Here is a 21162-nt window from a genome sequence, read left to right on the forward strand (position 1 = left end):
ACAGATATTTGCCACTTGTGCTGGTCTTGGCAGTGCCAAGGGTAGGCTAAGCTGCCAACTGAGGCTGGTTACTGTTAATGCCTGGCCGGGGGCCACTTAGCAATAGATATGGAGCATGCTGAGGCCCAATAATGATTGTTTGGTGTTTGTGAACTTTGAGGGATTTTGAAGTTCACAGAATTAGCCATAACAGGCCCTTTCTGTAGAAAAGCTAACAAAGTGGTTTGGGTAAACCCACAAGTTGGGTGGAACAGGACCTCAGGGAATCATGAGGGGAAGAAGGGACAGGAAACAGTGTTAGCCAGGTTGATGGAGACTCAGATATGGCCCCCACCTGAGGCTATAGGGGGAGAGCTCAGCAAAGTTACAAAGGCCTCTGCCTGCACTTATGTCTGGGAGAAAGCTGTCCCTCCAGTCCTCCCTCCAAATGCATACAATTTATTTCCTTTCTGTGCATTCCTGGCACCTTTTGAGCTGCTGCCCCAGCACTGGATAAAGCTATGATGTCCAGTGCTCACTTAACTCAGAGCAATTGAGTCTGAGTAAGTCAGTGTGTGGACCCTTTAAGAGGAATGCCTGGGAGTCCAGCAGCCCTTGTTTTTCATCAGCCATAATCCCCACTGGTTTTCATAGCCAGAAGTTATGGAGATTTCTCTTCCCAGCACTGGAACCCTGGTCTGCGAAGCCTGGTGTGAGGTTGGGACTTCTCACTTCTTAGTGGGGACCTCTGCAGCAAGATATTCCTCCTGATTTTTAATCACCACACATATAAGAACCAGCCTATTCTGCCTATTTGTCCCTTCTACCAGTCTCAACAAGGTTTTTTCCTTTATATTCTTAGTTATAAGACTCTATATAGCTAGGTTTCGGGTAGATCTGAATAATGGTTTTTCTGTAATTTAGTTATAGTGTTAATGTGGTTGTAGGATTAAGTAAGTACTTTCACCATCTTGACTGGAAGCCTAAATTATCTTGTGTCTCTTTCTACAAAGGTATTATTTCCATTTATGAGGGCTCCACCTTCATGACTTCATCTAAACTTAATCACCTCCAAAAGGCCCCACACCAAATGTCATCACACTGGGGATTAGGCATCCATATAAGAATTTTGGAGGGATACAAATGTAGCCCTGTTCTTGAGGGGCAGTGATGGCTGCATCACTACTGCTGCCCATGGGGCAGGCTTCTGATGCAAGTCTGGGCCTAAACATGAGAGTGAGTATAAAGGAGGCTTCCACCTCCCCCAAATCCTTCCTTGAGGATATTATTCTGGACAGAGAGGCTCCTAGCTTATACATGATACCTTCATCAGACCCATTATCTTCTCTGTTGTCCTGAAATCCCCTGAGCTCCTCCTGGGTACCAAATTCTGCAGAGGTAAGTCAGATGTAGAGTCCATCCTCTATGGGTTCTTCCAGGTAGGAAACACCAGCATAGCAGGTGATCCTAGTGTGAATGTGGGGGCAGGGGATGCAATAAGAGAGATTCCTACAAGGTTTAGACTTGAAATCTTTATATTTTTGATGCATCACATTCCTTAGTACCTCAAGGCCTTGACACATGCTGTTCCCTTTGCCTAAACACTTCTTTCCCCTTTGAGCTCCTATTTATTCTTCAGGTGCCCATGGAAGTCTTCCCTGAGGCCCTTCCTCTCATTATTTCAGTTCCTCTTGATATACCATAGCTTTATTTTCTTTTTCTTTTTGTCCTGTAGGGAATGGACTGTGTCTTTTGTGTTCCTTGTTGTACCAAAGTGTCTGTCATGTAAACAACACTCAGTAAATATTTATTGGATCATTGAAGGAAGCTGTTGCACAGAGAATGCTCTAATTAACTTCATCAGGCAGTAATCAAGGAAGAATTTCTGGAGGAGGTGATGACTAAACAGGAGTTTAAAAGGAAGAATAGAAATTGCTGGAAATTCCAGATAGTGGCAACAACATGTACAATGTGAGGTGACCTCATGTGAAAGGTCAATGTTGTTGGGATGCAGAGTGAGTGGGGAATGGGTTGAGATGAAGGTGCAGCAGAGGCCTGCTCATGGAAGGCCCAACAGGCATGTTTGGAAGATGGGGGATGTGGGAAGGCATAATGGGGTTAAGGACTCCTAGATTAGAGCAAGGAGGCTAGCTGAGAGGCTATGATGAGGCTCCAAGAAAGAAATGATGAGGTATAATCCCACACAGTAACTGTGAGATTGAGGAGGATGGATGCATTGAGTTTTCAAGCCAGATTTCTAGTGTTTGATGACTAATATAATGTGGTAAAAAGAATAGTGGAGAGGGGAAGGTGATTTCACTAACTCAAACCACAGACTCAAGAATAAAAACAACTTTGAGGAACTTTGGGAAGGAAGGTCTAGATCAGTTCTCTTTCAGACACATTGGGTTTGAGGATTCTTTGGGACTTCATGTAGCAAACAGTTTTATATTTTGGTCTAGAGCTCAAGAGAGTTTGGAACAGGGGATGTAGTATTGGACACCCAGGCATATATCTGGAAATTAAAATCATAGGGATAAATTAGCCTTCTGAGGAGAGGATATAGAGTAGGATCCCTAAGAAAAATAAAAATTCAGGGTATCCTCAGAGGAAAAGTACCTAAAAGAGGACACCAAAAAAGAGTGTCAGAGAATCAGGAGAACCAGGAATAGGTCATAGAAACTGCTTCAAGGGTTCTGAGTTGCCTACTCAATAAGTCCCCTTGTCCTCCTTAACAATAAACATGTGGACTTTCCTGTTTCAAAAATTGGATCAAGATAGTGGAAGCTAGTGGTTGTAATCACATTCCCCTTTCAGTGATTGGCTTAGAAATAAACATGTGACCCATTCTGACTAATGAAACATGAGGGGAAGAGTTCTAAATGGCTTCTGGGAAAGTTTTTTCATTCTTAAGACATAAGCAAAGATGAGATGGTATTATTTTACTTCTGCACTTCACTGAATCTACATGTAACACCTGAAACAGTTGAAACTCCCTTGTGACCACATGGAAAACTAGCCTAAGGATCAAGTCAATAACACATCAAAGCTGGAAAAGAGGAGAAATGGGAAGAACCAGAGTCTTTGATGACATTGGTGATTTACTGTAGCAACCACCCCTGTAATCCACTTTCTCTCTCACTAGGCCTTTTAAAATAAATGTGATATAAAAAGTAGAATTTTTGTTTTAGCCAGTTTGGATCAAGTTTTCTGTTACTTACCATTAGAGTAACCAAAGGAAGAAAATATTTCAAAAGAGACACACTCCTCAGAAATTCAGTTATGAAAAAAATCTAACACTGTTGATTGGACTTGGCCATATGGTAGTCACAGGGCAATTCAATAGAGAGGTGGGCTAGAAGGCTGATTGAAGAAACAGATGAGAAGGTAAAGAAAGTAAGAGTGTACAACTTCTTTAAGAAGCTTGGCTGAGAAAAAAATGATAGAAAAACACCTACTCACAAGACCTAGATTTTTAGTCAGTTAAGAACAAGCTATGTTGTAATAATAAGCAAACCCCAAAGCTCAGTGGCTCAACACATCAACACATACACATTTTGTATTTTGTTTGTTTTCCATTTGCACAAAGTCCTCTGTGGATCAGACAGCTGCCTTCCAGTGATGACTTGGGGATATAGATTGTTTCCATGTTCTGGTTATGCCACCTCAGGGTGAGATCTTCATATTCGTCATGGCAGGTGAAGGAGAGCTGAGGCTTTCCCCGCCTTATTCTGCTAATGACACTTGTCTCTTTTTCCTGCAGTCCATTGGACAGAAGTGGTCACACAGGCCTGCCTAGGTGCAGGGGAGCTGGAAAATATAGAGGCATACATGTCAAACGTATCTGATAGATCTTAACTTGTTGAGTTTTACGTTTTTCCTAGGCAAAATATCACCCAACTTATAACGTGGTTGTGAAAATCAAAGAGGATATGAACAAATTCCTTTTTCTATTGACTTCCATGATCCTTTTTGGTCCAGTTTTTCCCCCCATGTCTTCATGGCCTGAATGTTAAAAACAAATACCACCCACTGAACACCTACTATCTAATAATAATAGTAAGAGCCAGAATTTACTGAGTGCTTCATAAATTAGGTACAATACACTGCCGTATGTATCAACATTATATTGAATGCACTATTTCTTCCATTCTCAGACAAGGGAACTGTCTCATGCCTAGCACAGTGCATAGCTCACAGAAGGCATTCAATAAACCTTTCAATGAACTAAGTAACTTGTTCAAGTACTGGACTAGAAATGGGAAAAGTGATACTCAAGGCCAGGACTTTTAGCCCAGTAATCTTTCTTTTATGTCACCATCTTTTTTCCTCTACCCACTCAACTACTATAGATTCTCTGAGCAGATTCTCTGCCTGGGGGTATGAATTTAGGACCGGGGAGAAATTAGATCTTCCTAAATCCACATATCCAGAATTTCTGCATAGCCAGGTATATTAGACTAAATAATGGTCCCCCAAATATATGTTGGTCTTAATCTCTGGAACCTGTGAATGTCACTTTATGTGGAAAAAAAGGACAATCCAGATGTGATTAAGTTAAATATAATTTAGATGTGGTTAAAAATCAGAAGATTATTCTGGATTATCCAGTGGGCCCTAAATGCAATCACATCTATCTTATAAGAGGAAAATAAAGGGAGATATAACCCACACAGAAGAGAAGATTATGTGATCATAGATGCAGAGAGTGGAGTGATGCAGCCACAAGGCAAGGAATGTTGGCAGCCACCCCAAATCATAAGGGGCAAGAATGGATTCTTTTGTTTCCTAGAGCCTGTGGAGGGAGTGTAGTCCTCCCAATTCCTTGATTTCAGGATAGGGATACTGATTTCAGAGTTGTGGCTCCCAGAACTGTGACAGAATAAATTTTTGTTGTTTGAAGTGCCCCAGTTTATGGCAACTTATTATCCAGTCACAGGAAACTGGTACAGCAGGTTTGGGGGATGGCCCAGGAAGCTCAGAGTCTGCAGTTCTCTGACTTCTCTGGAAGGTCAAGAAGGGATTCCAAAGGGCCTTTCTGCCTGAGGAAGAAATGAGGGAGAAGCTGAGCTGCACTGGGTTGAACTGAAAGATTTTAAGAAAATGGTCTATAGACTCCCAGGGATCAAAAGATGAGCCATCCACCCAAGAATCCTTATTATGTACCTGTTGTGTGGTAGACTTACTAGAAATACAGATATAATAATACTTGGGATGGGGTGTGTGTGGATTTATGTTGTGGAGGCTAGTCCCAAGGATAAGTGCTTGGCTCAGGTTTCTCCAGGAGTCAAGACAAGGTTAGTGGAGGAAGCCAGCCTGGAGTTCTTCCTGATTGGGAAGGAAGTTCATGGGGTGAAGTATGGGTCTGCCAAGCTCCAAGGAGCCTGGAAGGCTTGCAGCATGAATTGACTGTGGGACTGGAACTATCAGCTCAGGGAGCTGTGCTGTGGGTACTTATAACAAACCTGCTCCAGGGATAGAGGTGGAGCTCATCTGGAGCTGTGTCTGCTTGGCCTGAGGAAGGGGGTGAATGTCCTGGGAAGACAGGCAGGCTTTTGGGTCTCTACTCCACTGGTGAGCATGCTGGGCTATCTTCACCCTGGGCCTGAGAGTTTCTGGACCTCAGTTTTCATGTAACACTATAACCTAAGGATGGAAATGTATGTGACTGCCTCTTGGAGGCTGTTCATCAGTACTCTGGACCGGAGAACTCCACTTGCCTGACTCACTGATTTAGCTGAGAGGGGGCCATGGAAGCATCTTTTCCTAGACTTTATGGAAGAAGCAGAGCTCAGGAAAGAGGGAGAAGCCGTACCAAGTCAGAGAAAGAAAGGGAGGGAAGTATTAGCTAGGAATGGAGGCAGGAATGGGCTGATTGGCACCCAGCAATGGGAACATTCCAGCACTTTCCTGAAAGAGCCCCTAGGGGGAAAAGTAGCTGTTCTGTTTATTCTTATGAGGGAGCACTTTGAGAATCTGACGTGGTGAAGACACTCACAGCTTCTGTGGTTCTGTGTGGTTCTATTTCTCCTCTTTCAGTTTCTTTTTGTCTTTCTTCCCTTCCTGTTTCCTCTCCTTTCTCTTCTCCCTCTATCCTCTCTTTTCTCTGAGTATGTCTCCTTGACTCTTCTTGTCTTTCTTCTTGTCTGCCACTCATGCTTGCATTTTCGGACACACACACGCGCGCACGCGCGCGCGCGCACACACACACACACACACACACACACAGGCTTTATTTTGCACACTTTAGAAAAAGGGCTAGGACGTCACAGGCAGCACCTGTGCTCTGACATTGCCCAAACATACTTCTTTGGTTTTCTCCTTTAGACTTCCTCAATCATCTTTTCTTTTATAGTACTTGTTCACAATGTCATCTGTGCCTTCCTTCTGGTCCCCTCACATATCTTCATCTATTTTTATCACCCAAACATCAAAGAGTGCTCCCCCCCCATCTCTTTGAGCTTGGCAGAGAAGTCTCAGCTCCTTGGGGCCCAGGAGGGATCAGTAGTCTGCTGGGGGGACGTTCAGCAAGTAGGAATGCTCAGAGAGGTCTGGTTCCTCACCCTAAATCCTGAAAAGCCACTAAAACAGGAGGAGATAACAGCCTCCCATCAGCTCTGAGCTTCCAGAGATGTTCTCGTAGCCCCCACCACATGAAGCCAAGGAGCTCCTGGAGAGCAGGAGAAGGGTGCCCAGGTGGAGGCTGCAGAGCTCCCCATCAGCACACACTTTAGGGCTGTAATATCAGACAGGGAGTCTAAGTCCTGCCTCTATTTCTGGTCACCTCTGGCAAGTCATGTAATCCCTTGGAGTCTCAATATTTTTAATCTGAAAAATGGGTATTTTATTTTTGCTCTATCTTCTGCACATACAATAGTTTTGGTGGCATGAGCCCTCAAAGGGTGGCGACAACGAAGATAAGGATAATGCTGATTACAGCAACTGTCAGGGATTATATGCCGGGTACTGTTCTAGGTGACTTAATGTATAAATTCAATCCTACAGAAACCTCATGGGTTGATATTATCATTACTTCTGTTTTACAGGAGAAGAAATTGAGGTGCAAAGAGGGTAAGTTACTCGTCCAAGGTTGCGGGGCCGTTAAGCAGCAGAACTGCGATTCAAGCCCAGCAGTCTGACAACAGCCCCTCACATTCTCATGATTGAGTATCTTCCTAATGGCCAGGGAAATCTTCTTCCTTTCCTATACTTCCACATTCTGAAAAAAAAACTGTTGATGCCTCCCTCCCTCTGAGAATCTGTATTTACTAACTTGGCTCTATGACAGTTAATCAGAGGGAGGTGATCCAGTTGTCAGAAGTGATTGTCCAGTTCCTGAGAGCATGTGGCCATTTCCACCAGAGTCTTTTTAAGGGTAAGGGGTCAGTGGGAGGAACAGAGGGTTCCTCCAGGGTTTCAGTGACCATCTGTGTTTTTCAGGGAGGTCTCTTCAGGCTTTGCTACCACAAATGTTTATTTTGGGGGAATTATTATTTCTAGCTTGGCACACCAGACCTCTTATTTGTCAGTCACATTCTGTCTGGTTTCTGTTTAAATGTATTGTGTGTGTGTCAACCTTGCTGCTGCTATCATAGGTTTTCTTCTAAAAACAGTGTTCAAATGGGAAGCACTGTGTATTCACTCATTTTTCCAACAGACATGCTTTCCATGTACAGGAAGGACACTGTGCTGATCACTCTGGAGGACATCACAGATAAAATCTGTGTGGCCTTTGCTTTAAGAATCTTATTTATTGTCCATTAGAGACAATATAACATGCACAGAGGTAGCTGGAATAGCACATGGATGCTCCATGACCATTGCCACTAAAGTCATGACAGGCCTTCAGACTAACTCTCTGGGAAGCCTTCACAGAGGTGATGGTAGATAATTAAAAAGTTATAGTACAGAGATCCCCAAAGAGAGTGATTCAGATAGGTAACTCAAGATATAAGTTTTATTTCTCTCTGTTTCATAACAGTGTAGATGTAGGTGGCATTCTAGGCTGATGGAACAGCTAAGCTCCATAGGGTCATTCAGGGATCCAGTTCTGCTCTATCCCATTGCTTTACTCCACTATCATGTTGGATATTGTCTTCATCTGTGTGCCTAAAGCTTGGTCATTGCCACATTGACATTCCAGCTTGCAGGAAGGGTGAAGAGAAGATGGAAGAACATACAACAGATGTATTAAGGTGCAGACCCAGAAGTGGCTCATGTTCCTGTTGGCCAGAACTTGGTCTTTGGCCACAACTAGTTACAAAAGAAGCTGGGGAATGTAGTCAGTCTACAGACAAGTGGCCAAGGGTCCAGTCAGAAGTTTAATGTGGAAGGGATAATGGGGGATCATTATCTCTATCACAATGTGGGTAAAGTGTTGTTAAGTGGAAGTTAGAAGAGGCAGGCATTCCAGGTGGAGAAAACAACAGAGATGTGGGAAGGTACATGATGGATTTGGAGAAAGTGAATATATCCAATGTAACTGGGGAACAGGTTTATTAGAGGAGGTTGTGACCCACCTCTCGGTGGAAATGGGGCAGGCCTCATTTCTTTAAAAGGCTTCTCAGTCCCACAGAGCGTGACCCTTGTTACCTGCTATTCAAAAACTTGAATCTTTGAAAATCAACCACACAGGATGTGTGTACTGTCAGCCCTACTAGGAAATTTAATCTTAAACTGATAGCAATCTAGATCTTATAAAAATCTTGGGTCCCCAAGAGTGTGCTAGTTTCAACAGTGATTCCTGTATTTATGCTAATTGTAAGAATTTCTATAAAGGACTACACTAGCCCAGTATCCTAGCAAAAGACCTTCATTGTATTGGATTTTATGTTACACGTTTGAAAGAAATGGACACATGAAAAATTTGGTATGTTCCAATAAAACATTAAAGATGTTGCTATTTTGTTCATTGTATACGATGGCATTTTTCTTTGAAAAAAACCCCTAAAACAATATTTAAAAGTATTTATAGGGACCTTATGTGCATACCACAGACTATAATTGAGTATTTAATTAATGTTGTTGTTTTAGCTAATACCCTGTCTATATTTTAGTCTTGCTTTTCTAAAATGACGATGTTGTTCTTCAGAGTTTTCATAATTTTTGCTGGATTTTTGTGTGATTTACTAAATATTTTTCATGCATAGAAATCCTGTCTTCCAATGTGGAATGCTAAAAACAAGCAAATAAAAAAAGCAAAAATCATATAGAAGAATTGACCAGAAATATCTGTTAATATCATGTTGCTCTGTTCTTGTCATTCAACATTTCAACAAATGTTTACTATGACACTGACTATTGAGAGGTACTGTGCCAGGTGCTAGAACTGTAGAGAGAAGAGATCAAGTTCCAGACTTTAAGGAGCTCACAGTCTGAGGCAGGGTGTAGGGGTGTGTGGTACATGGAGTAGATAGATAAACAGTAGTCATTTATGATATAATATGTAAGTGTTGTAAGAGACATACATAAGACAAGGTACCATAGGAGCCTGGAGAGGCAAGGCTGAAGAAGCCCTTGTTAAGGAGCTGAGTTTTGAAGGTTGAATAAGGTGAATAAATGTGAGGAATGGATAAAAGCATGTTCCAGCAAAGGAAATATCTTATGCAAAGACATGGAGAAATTGGGCATGGAGGGTGGAGGTGGTAGAAAACTGCAAGTAGCCCTGTAGGGCTCTGGCCTTGGAGGGTGATAAGACTATGGCAGGTAGCTGGGAGAGGTAGCTGGGACTGGTCATGTGGGCTCTGAAGCCAGGCTGAGAAGGTTGGGCTTTAGCCCAAAGTCTCTGTGCAGCCCTGGCATGTGATTATATCCATGTCTTAGAAATGTCAGCTTTGTCAACATAAACTGGGCAAGAGAAATGATGTGACTTTAAATGTGTAAAGACAGGTGGACACAAAGAGGTGTAGAGTCAAGGAATTAAAAAAAATTTTTTTTCATTTTTCCGAAGCTGGAAACGGGGAGGCAGTCAGACAGACTCCCGCATGCGCCCGACCGGGATCCACCCGGCATACCCACCAGGGGGTGATGCTCTGCCCCTCTGGGGCGTTGCTCTGTTGCATCCAGAGCCATTCCAGTGCCTGAGGCAGAGGCCACAGAGCCATCCCCAGTGCCCGGGTCATCTTTGCTCCAATGGAGCCTCGGCTGCGGGAGGGGAAGAGAGAGACAGAGAGGAAGGAGAGGGGGAGGGGTGGAGAGGCAGATGGGTGCCTCTCCTGTGTTCCCTAGCTGGGAATTGAACCGGGGACTCCTGCACACCAGGCCGACGCTCTACCACTGAGCCAACTGGCCAGGGCCGAGAGTCAAGGAATTTTAAGGAAGAAGAACCTGTAGCACTGAAAACTGATTTGGGGGAGGAGAGACACTGGTCAGGTGTTTGGATTGGGTGGTGTTTTACAGGCAGATGAAGAACACAGGAGGAGCAGGCAAGGACTGGGGGATTTGGAGTTGACAGTGGATGCTTTGAGATACAGGTCAGGCAGTCAGAGAGATAGAGGAAGGTGAGATTTAGGAGTTACCAAACTCAGGTACTGGTTAAAGAGAGGAATGTGTTCATACTTGGTGAACATAGTGATGTACCTGCTGTTTCGTCAGACACTTAATCTGTATAAATAAAAATGTAAATGTTTGTTTGTTCAAAATCTTAAATCTCTGAAAGTTCTTCACCGATTGCTTTGAAATTTTGACATAATGTTGTATTAGAATATGTGCATATTTTTATGTTTTTATATACCTACTATTATATAGATGTCACACCTGTGACAGGTAAAAATATGCTTTTTTAAAAAAAACAGCGCCATCTGTTGGACGTAAAAGCAACACATGCTATACTAAATATTTTACGATTCTATTTCAATGTTATGGGAGAAATATAAATCGCACATGGCTGAAGATATTTTCTGTCGAATATGCAAGGAAAATTTAAATATGAACATGGATTTCACAGCAGAAATCTACAACGAAGCATTGATAATGATTGAAGATTTTTGCTTAGAAATCGTGAACAAAGTTCTCAATCAATTGGGAATGCCATCACTGAATCGATCTGCTCCTGCTTCATTCGATGTAGAATTGCATCGTGAACAAAATTACAACACAGGTGATCTTTTGTTGTATGTGCAATCAAATATTCCTAAGCTAACGCTTGAGAAAAAAGGCATTTATGATTAAATAATGCAAGCTGTCAATAATGGGGTTGGAGAAATCTTCTTCTTAGATGTACCAGGAGGAACTGGTAAAACGTTCCTAGTTAGATTGATTCTGACAGCAATTTGATCCCAGAATGACATAGCCTTAGCTCTTGCATCGTCTGCAATAGCTGCGACATTGCTACCAGGTGGAAGAACTGCTCATTCTGCTTTGAAATTGCCATTAAACATGCAATTTATTGAAACTCCCATGTGCAACATTTCCAAAGCATCCGGCATGGGAAAAGTATTGCAGAAATGTAAACTTATTGTTTGGGATGAATGCACAATGGCGCACAAAAAATCACTCAAGGCTCTTGATCGATCATTGCAAGATTTGCTTGGAAACATTAGACCATTTGGGAACACATTAATATTACTTGCAGGAGATTTCAGGCAAACATTTCCTGTAATTCCTTGATCAACACCAGTGGATGAAATAAATGCTTGCCTGAAATACTCTACTTTGTGGTGACACATAAAGACGTTAAAATTAACTACAAATATGCATGTCCAGCTGCAAAATGATCGATCAGCTGAAATATTCTTACATCAATTGCTAGAAATTGGGAACGGAAAGGTGCCAGTTGATCTGACCTCAGGACAAATTTTATTGCCTCATAACTTCTGCAATTTAGTGAAGTCAAAAAAAGAATTGGTTGAAAAAGTATTTCCCAATATTCAAACCAATTTTAAGAATCATGATTGGCTGAGTGAACAAGCTATTCTTGCAGCCAAGAACAAAGACGTCTACGAATTTAACAATATTATTCAGTCTAACATTCAAAGCGAGTTCGTCGACACTGTTGTGGAAGCAGATGAAGTGGTTAATTATCCAACAGAATTTTTGAATTCACTCGATCTGCCAGGGATGCCACTGCACATACTGCAATTGAAAATCGGCGTGCCAATTATCATGTTGCAAAATGTCATCCAGCCAAAGCTTTGAAACGGCACGTGGCTTGCAGTAAAAAAATTAATGAGCAACATCGTAGAAGCAACGATCTTGACAGGACCTTTCAAAGGTGAGATGTCCTCATTCCTCTCTTTCCTGTGATTCCAATGGATATGCCATTTCAACTTAAGAGATTGCAGTTCCCAATTTGATTGGCGTTTGCAATCACCATCAACAAAGCTCAGGGCCAATCTTTAGAATTGTGCGGTTTATATCCAGACAGATTGCTTCTCACATGGACAATTATACGTTGCGTGTTCTAGAGTCGGCAAACCAGACAATCTCTATATCTGCACAGGCAATGAAACAACAAAAATTATTGTATACCCACAAGCATTGTGAAATTAAACATATTAGAAACGTGTGCTTTCTCTTTTCTTTCTTTTCCATTTAACCAGACTGAGCCACAGCAATGCATGGCCGGGGACAGCTAGTCAATAATAATAATAATAATAATAATAATAATAATAAAATGCTTTTGGAATGCCAGCTGTGGGCCTGAAACCTTCACAATTACTCATTTAACTAACCCTCTGCATAAGCCAGTGAGGGAGGGTCTGTTTATTGATTTCTGTCCTGGCTGGAGTCTGTAGCTTTTATTATCTATCGATTTAGCAGTGAGGTTCAGAGAAGTGAACTGAGCAGCTCCAGGATGGACCACACAACAGGTGGCAGGGGGAATTTGGAGCAGGTAGTTTTTGTTGTTGTTGTTTTGATTTAACGAAGTCATAAGCAGCATTTATTATCTTGGAATATTACACTGGTCTTGCTGTTCCTTCACATTTGATGATTTTCTGTCTTCCCTCCTCTTCCCTCAGTCTGGCTACACAGTACCTCCCTGAACTGTTAGCTGACAGCAGCAATATGCTTATTTCACATCTCTAACACTATTCACTCACAGGGTCAAAGTTCTAGTTCACAAACCCTTCCCTGCCGGAAGTTCAATCTTGCAAAAGAATTTGTGATAAACCAGGCTTTCCAGGAAGGCTAGCTCCAGTAAGATGACAATGGAAAGTAGCAGCTTGTTGGTTGTCATTTCTGTGGACATTGACCAGAGAACCTTTTGACTTTTATTCAAGTTTTCACTTGTGTTTACCAGCCTATTCTTGGCACATTCCAACTGGTCATATTGCTCCCTCAGCTCTTGTATGATTTCTGAACCAATCCAGTCAGTCTCTGTGGCAATCCCATGAAATTGCTCAATACGTGGGTGGCCCAGTTCAGGCTGTCAGTGTCTTGCAAAAGCAATGTCCTTTGAGACTGTAGCTCATTCATATGCTCATTCTCTACAGTGTATGTGCCACATTCATGTCTTCTTGGCCCCCAGACATGGCTGTTAAAGATGTGCTTTTCAGTTCCCAGTAGAGTTTGGCAAGGTCCTTCCATTAGTTTTGAAGCTTAGACATCATAGGGTAAGGGAAAAAGAGGGGTGCATAACATAGTTCCTTTTGCATCTCTGCCAGAGTTTCATTTGCTTCTTGTTGCTTTTCATCAAAATCTCTGATTAACTTTTTCTTCCATTCCTCTAGTCTCCAGGAGTGATTCTGGCACCCCTCACAGGTCTTCATGGAGGCCATCGAAGATCTCGTGCAGTTTCTGGAAATACTTGAAGGAGGCTGTAGAGGTGGCCATGCTGCAGGAGTGGCTGCAGAGATTCTGGGCACGGAGCCCACCCCTACTGCAGGCATCACATGACCACCACTACCACTGCCTTTGCTGATTTGGGTGACTTTGAGCAGGAGCTACTTAAATTGGGATGGGACAGAATGATCTCAGGGGGTTGCATGAGTCAGTGAATCAAGGACAACCTGACCGTGGCCCTGACCCAGACAGGTTCAGATACTGGGTTCTGCATCTACTACACCCTTGGGGGAGATTCCGCACAGTGATCTTCTGGTAATGTTTAGAGAGGGCGTGGCACTCGTTTTATTATCGTTGTGAGAGTGGAAGACTTTCTGATTCTCTCAGTCCTCTGCACCCTCTGCTGTCCTAGCTGCTGGAGGGAAGGCCTGTAATGAGCCAAACTTGACACCAGGGCAGGCCTGTCCGTGGTGTGCTGAGAGGTTTACCAGCATTAGGTGTTAAAGATTTGAACATGGGGCATGGGAGGTGGGGAACAAAGTGGTTAGAGGTTACTTAATCAATGCCATTTATTTAATATAAGGTTGGTGTAGGGGGTTGAATTGTGTCCTCCTAATTCCTAACCACTGGCATCTGTGAATGTGACCTTATTTGGAAAAGAGGTCTTTGCAGATGTAATCAAGAAACTGAAGATGAGAGCATCTTGGATTTAGCATAGGCCCTAATCCCTAAAGGCTGGATCCCTAAATCCAGATCCTTTTCCCCACTGAGTAAACTCTGAGTTTATTACTCAGTTCATTATTAAGTTTATTACTGAACTGAACTTTTACCTTTCCACAGAGTATTTCAAAGAGCTGGAATAAATGTGTGGTGGGGGCTGGGGGTGGGGCAGGCGTCTCCCATAAAGAATATATATACAAGAGTCCTTATAAAAGAAAGGAAGTGGACGGAAGAAGGCAATGTGAAGATGAAGGTAGAGATTGGATTTATGTGGCTTTGAGTCAAGAAATGCCTGGGGTTACCAGAGGCTGGAAGAAGCAAGGCAGCCTTTGGAGGGAGCTCAATCCTTGATTTTGGTCCAGCGATACTAATTTTGGACTTCTGGCCTCCAGAACTGTCAGAGAATAAACTTCTATTGTTGTAAGCCACCGTGTTGTAGTAATTTGTTTTGGCAGCCCCAGGATACTAATGCAAACTAACTGGCAAACAAGTGGCAGGCAAGTCCCTCCAGACATCAATAATCACTCAGCATTCTTTGCCAAGGAACCTGACACTGCCTCTCATCCTGTTTGTGGAGCTTTCCAGGCAGCTGCTACTCCATGACTAGAGATGAAAATCTCCAGGAAACCTATCAGCATCCTTGATTTAGAGCCTACCACGTACCTAACTGGGTGAGGCACTGGCAGGGTCACTGCGATCAAGAGCTGGGAGTTTTGGCTCGGGTGTGGGTGTATCACTTCTGTAGCATTAACAGCTTTTGTTAGCCTTTCAACATCTTCTCAGGCCACCTGGATGCTGCTCAACAGCTGGGCCTCCTCTAGCTCCTCGGCCATCCAGCTGAAACTCAGCAGGCAGCAGCCTGAGAATTGTGGCTTCACTTCTGCAAGGTGAATAAGTCACCCACAAAGCATTAAGCAGTGAAAATCACCCGTTGAGCCAATGTAATAAAGAAAATGCCCCAGTGCCTGGATTTGAGGGCTATGAAATTCCTGAGGATAGCCTCCTTAACTTTCTGGAGCCACAGAAAAAGACAGCACAGTGGAAGTATAACATGGGAACTGGGCCTTGAAGGACGAGTAGAAATTATCCAGGGATGGAGAAATAAACATGAAATCACTAAGGATGCAGCTTCCTGTACCCTCCATGAGGGTGGGAGGACATGTGGGGAAGGGATACCTAGGATACTTATCCTTCTGTCAAGGGCTGATTCTTCTCTCAGAGCACTTTTTCCTTCTTTCTTCCCTCCCTACCTCCCTCCTTTCCTTCCTTCTTTTGTCCCCCTCCCCCTTTTTCTTTTTAGAGCTTTCCTTTTTTTTTTTTTTCCCCAGTGAGAGAGGTGGGGGACAGATAGGGACAGACAGGCAGGAAGGGAGAGAGATGAGAAGCATCAATTCTTCATTGTGGTACCTTAGTTTTTCATTGATTGCTTTCTCATATGTGCCTGACTAGAGGGCTCCAGCTGAGCCAGTGACCTTGGGCTCAAGTCAGTGACCTTGGGGTCATGTCTCTGATCCCACACTGCAGCTGGCAACCCCTCGCTCAAGCTGGTGAGCACATGCTCAAGCTGGCGACCTTGGGGTTTCAAACCTGAGTCCTCTGCTTCCCAGGCCAATGCTCTATCCACTGTGTCACCACTTGGCCAGGCTCAGCTTCTCCTTTCAATTACTTGCATCAGAATGACTAGCTATACTTATAAGAATGCAGGCTGCTGGCTACACCACAGACACACTGAGACTCTTTGAGGATAGGACCTAACATTTGTATATTTAACAACCTTCTCAGCTAATTCTGATGTATCATCAACTGAGAATTATTGACATAAAGGTACTTCAAACATAGCTTACCATTGCTGGATTGCCACAAAGCAGGTGTGTGTGCTTTTAGATGGAGCCCCATTCTCTCCTTGGGAAACTGGTCATGGGATTGGAGGCTTCTTGGCTTGGGACAACCCTAGCCAGTGGGTCAGTTTGGGCAGGCAGAGCACAGGGGTATAGCTCTCAGTGACTAGCCCGGGATTCAGTGAGAATGGCTTTCCTACTTATTAGTTGGGTGGCCATAAGCAAGCTGTTTAACCGCTGTCTCAGTTTTCTCATCTGTAAAGTCGGGCTATCAATAGAACCAGCCTCCAAGGGTTGTTAGAGGATGAAATGACTGTGTGCACGTGAAGTACCTCACCCAGTGCAGAGCACAGCGTTCAACAGCAGAATTTTTTTTTAAATTTTATTTATTCATTATAGAGAGGGGAGAGAGAGAGTGTGTGTGAGAGAGAAGAGAGAGAGAGAGAGAGAGAGAGGGAGAGAGAGAGAGAGAGAGAAGGGGGGAGGAGCAGGAAGCATCAACTCCCATATGTGCCCTGTAGGCAAGCCCAGGGTTCTGAACCGGCTACCTCAGCGTTTCCAGGTTGATGCTTTATCCACTGCGCCACCACAGGTCAGGCAACAGCAGAATTTTTTTTTTTAATGATTATGATGACCAAAACTAAGTTATATCTTATCCAGAAAAGAGAAAAACTGAATTGAAGTCATTATTACAAAGCCAAGTTGAAGCTAGACTGCTTAAAAGCCAATGATCTAATTGGTGAAAATATGGTCAAGTATGTCTGGAGGTCAGCAATGACGATCAAAAGACTGCGTATCAGGCACTCCTGGAAGTGTCCAAAAGCATAAGTCTAGCAAACCTCCCCTCCCCTCACTGGAATCTCTAGTGAGGAGGCATTACATTATTTAACAAAAAAGAAGGAAAGAAAAAAAGCTGTCCCATCTAAAAATCACCTAGGGTCACTTTCAGAAACTACTGTGCCTTTCCTGGAGGATACACTTCAGGGTGTTGAGGATGGCTTCTGCAGTTTGCGTTTTTAACCAGGTGCTTCTTTTGAGAAGTTAGAGAAGGATTGGTTTAAACCAAATTTGACCTTCTGTGGCAGAGAGAATTTTAAGTGCCACCTGATTAGTCAGAACCCCACCCTCTTTTTTTTTTTTTTGTATTTTTCTGAAGCTGGAAACGGGGAGAGACAGTCAGACAGACTCCTGCATGCGCCCGACCGGGATCCACCCGGCATGCCCACCAGGGGCGACACTCTGCCCACCAGGGGGCGATGCTCTGCCCTTCCGGGGCATCGCTCTGTCATGACCAGAGCCACTCTAGCGCCTGGGGCAGAGGCCAAGGAGCCATCTCCAGCGCCTGGGCCATCTTTGCTCCAATGGACCCTTGGCTGCGGGAGGGGAAGAGAGAGACAGAGAGGAAGGGGAGGGGGATGGAGAAGCAGATGGGCGCTTCTCCTATGTGCCCTGGCCAGGAATCGAACCCAGGTCCCCCACACGCCAGGCCGACGCTCTACCGCTGAGCCAACTGGCCAGGGCAGAAACCCCCTTTTTTTAACCACCCACAATCCTTTGTGATGGTTGCACTTCCAGCCAGAACTCTGGAACTATTGTTCATGGAGTGAAGACCTGAAAGTTGTGTTTGGAGACTACAAAGCATAAACTCTTAGCCTGTGTATACATTTAGACAAATACATTAACACACATACTTCTGAAAATGACCTAAGATGATGGTAGAAAAAAGAATTGGCTAACATCCTAAAAGTTGGGGACTGAGACAGTGATCAGAAAAAAAATTATATCTAATACTAAGTGGAAAAAAAAAAAAAAAAAGAACAAGGCCATATGCCCAAGGACAGATGGGGAGAATTTGAGACTTATAAAAATAGTATAAATGGAGCCACTTCAAAATGGAGTCACAGGTGCTGTCCCAGAGGAACTGCCTTACATATCTTACTCCTCAAACCTCTAGAATGTTAAAACTGGGCAAAATAACATTCGGACTGGGCCTTGAGCAGTGTTCTATCCAAGCAACTCTTTGTTATAAGGATGGTACTGAAAATTAAAGACCTTCTTTAGAATTAGCATCACTATTTTAGCTAATCTGTACTCATAGAAATTTCTTCCTTCTACTCACCTTTCTCATAAATACCCCTTGTCTTCACCTGCTAACGGATACACTGGTTTCTGCCTGAATCAGTGCTTCCAGAATTCATTTGGTTCCCAAAAGCTTGTTGCCGCTTGTCTTGGCCTTTTAGTTTTAGGTTAACAGACTCAGTCCTGAACGGTGGATTCAGTGGTTGAAATCCAACAGTCTCTACTTCTGTCACCTTCCAAGATAGTGCTGCTTCACAGACTGCTTCCACCTGGGAATTCTGGGGGTGTTAGCATAGGCAGCTAGTTACGTATTAACACCTGAGAAGGGAGAAAACTGGCTGAGCCTGATTAAGTTGGGGAACCTATAGACACTCCAGGGAATAACCGGAATCCTCCATCAAATGGATTAATGGATTAACATTTGAGCGGGCAAGAAAGATCAGCTTTCCAGTCATGTCAAAGAACAACTGGCCAGTTCCCCTGGATTAACAGGAGAAGGGAAGAACAGTGAAGGAAGTCCTTTTACTGAGTGCATGCACAGTAGAACTAAAACTGGTAACCATAGACGGGAGGAGACAAACCTGGGAAATCTGAGGGAAAGACCAGATAGGATAAGAACACAGTTTAGGGAAAGCTAGGAAAGAGTGGAGAGTTTGGAAGAAAGACCGCTCTCTCCCAAGCCCAAGGAAATATAGGGAAACTTGAAAAAGGCTCCAGTCTCTTTTTGGCAGCTGTGCTGACTGGGACTTAGCTGGGAACAGAGCCTGAGGTAGTCCACCGGGGCCTGACGTGCTAGGGGCAGCTCTCTCTGGGCCCCGGCCTTCCTCCTGGGCTTGGTGGGGACCAGTGCAAGCCGTAGGCACAAAGCTGAACTACCTGGTTGTGGATGAGGCATTGGGGTGGTGTATCTGGAGGAAGATCGACAAAGTTGTCCAGCTTCTGCAGCCGGACTCTCCAGAGATGTGCCTCATTGAGTGTAGTAGCCTTTTCAAGGGCATCTGTGCCCTGCATGCCCTTCTAATAAATCATTCCACTATTGCTCAAAAACTCTTTCATGAGTGTTGCTGAAACAGCATGTGACAATGCAAGAACCTATTTCCTCCTTTAGTAACGGGAGAACTAACCGTTCTCCACATGCTTTAAGCCTAGAACATGTTGAAAGCTGTCCCACTAGCTGAGAGAAGGAAAGGTCTGCCTAGCCAACCTAGTAAGACTTGAGCCAGGTAGAGACTAAGACTCTTGCTCCTCCCCTTCCCCATCTCCTTCTAAAGACCATTCTCCCCATTTTATCTCCTATATCGGTCTGAACCCCATGCTGCTGGTATTTTAGCTTTTCTGACATTACTTCTATAACAGGGACTTGAAAATAACATTTCAAGCAGTATCATGCTCAAATAGGCATGGAATGGATGAGTGCTGGATTAACAGCCTTCTTACAAGCCTGGACCAGGAACTCCGGATATGGTAAGAATTGAACAACCCCTTGAAAGAAATTTAGGAAAACAACAATATGCTACTCTGTGAATGCACTAAAAACCACTGAGTTTTATACTTCAAGTAAGGGAATAGTATACCATGTGAATGATATCTCAATAAAACTGATACATCCTCCTACCCCGCAAAAGAAGAAAATGCTGAAAAGCAGATGATTTCCTGGAAAGGTAGTTTCACTTTAAAACATAATGATCAGCCTGTATGGAACTTGGTCTGCTGTCTTACCATATCCTGTTTGGAAATACCAGCATGTGATCATCCATCAACACCACAGAACCTGACCCATCCCCATCCCCACCCTCATAAAACATGCTCTGATTAAAAGGGTGAGATTTGACAAATTCCCAAAAAGTTAAAGAGGATAATCGTTTTCCAGGTTTGGACTTCAAACTGAATCCCGACTACCATTAAGAATAGCGGCTATCATTCAACACCAGAAGCGCTATATACCAGGCTCTGCCCGAGCCCACTTAACTAACAAGAACCTGACAAGGTAGTGCTAGTAGTTTCTATATTTCACAAGTGAGAAAACTGAAGCACAGTTTGAGAAAATTGCCCAAAGTCACCCAGCTGGTAAAAGGCCAAGCCGGAGTTCAAGCTCAAGTTCTAACCTTGACTGCACATTGGAACTATCTGGAGAACTTTACAATGCACTGGCCTGGTTCCCACCCCAGGAGACACTGATTTTATTGATTTGGGGTGTGGCCTGAGTATCAGACTTGTTTTTGTTTTGTTTATGTGCACCAAGCAATTCTAATAACTACCTTATAGAGTCCAGCATCCACCTGAAAGCCTGTTGATTCTTTTCAGTTACCATGCTTGTGACTTGGCTAGCTGTCACTAGCAGCATAGTGAAATTCCTCTGGGGTTAATAGAAGAGGAATATGAATTTTGGGCAGTGGTTGTGATGGCAGGCTTCTGCACCATTGGTCAGGTCCTGTCTGATGCTTGCTTTCTGCTAGCCTCCCTACAGTTGGAAACCATGATATCACCCCCAAATCCATCCCCACCTCACCTGAGCCTTCTGCCCAAGTATCACCCTGAATGGATGCAGGTGGAGGGAGCTCAAAAGTGTGGGTCAACAGTCAGAATTCCTGGTTGTTAATTGACCCACCCCTATGTCAAGTTCTCATAACAAGCTTTTGGACTTAGTCCTCGGTCTGCACTTTGGACCTAGTTAAGGTTCTACCCAGATTATCAGCAATGCTGCTCCTTTCTCAAGTGTGGCCCCTTCGTTTCACATAAGGAGAAACAAGGTTCTCTGAAGCCTCTGACCCCAGTAGCTGTTCCTTTAGAATTACAGTCCTCAGATCCTGTCCATTAGTCTAGT

General features: G+C 43.6%; 2 pseudogenes; both read right to left on the bottom strand.

Annotated features, from left to right (window-relative positions):
- The window catches only part of LOC136398559 (mitotic spindle assembly checkpoint protein MAD2A-like), a 70890-nt pseudogene extending 64754 nt beyond the window's left edge, over positions 1 to 6136 (bottom strand).
- Positions 6137 to 13036: 6900 nt separating this feature from the next.
- Positions 13037 to 13752, bottom strand: LOC136398560 (vesicle transport through interaction with t-SNAREs homolog 1B pseudogene; annotated as a pseudogene).
- Positions 13753 to 21162: the final 7410 nt, after the last annotated feature.

This window comes from Saccopteryx leptura, chromosome 3, assembly GCF_036850995.1.
Source record: "Saccopteryx leptura isolate mSacLep1 chromosome 3, mSacLep1_pri_phased_curated, whole genome shotgun sequence".
Lineage (NCBI taxonomy): Eukaryota > Metazoa > Chordata > Mammalia > Chiroptera > Emballonuridae > Saccopteryx > Saccopteryx leptura.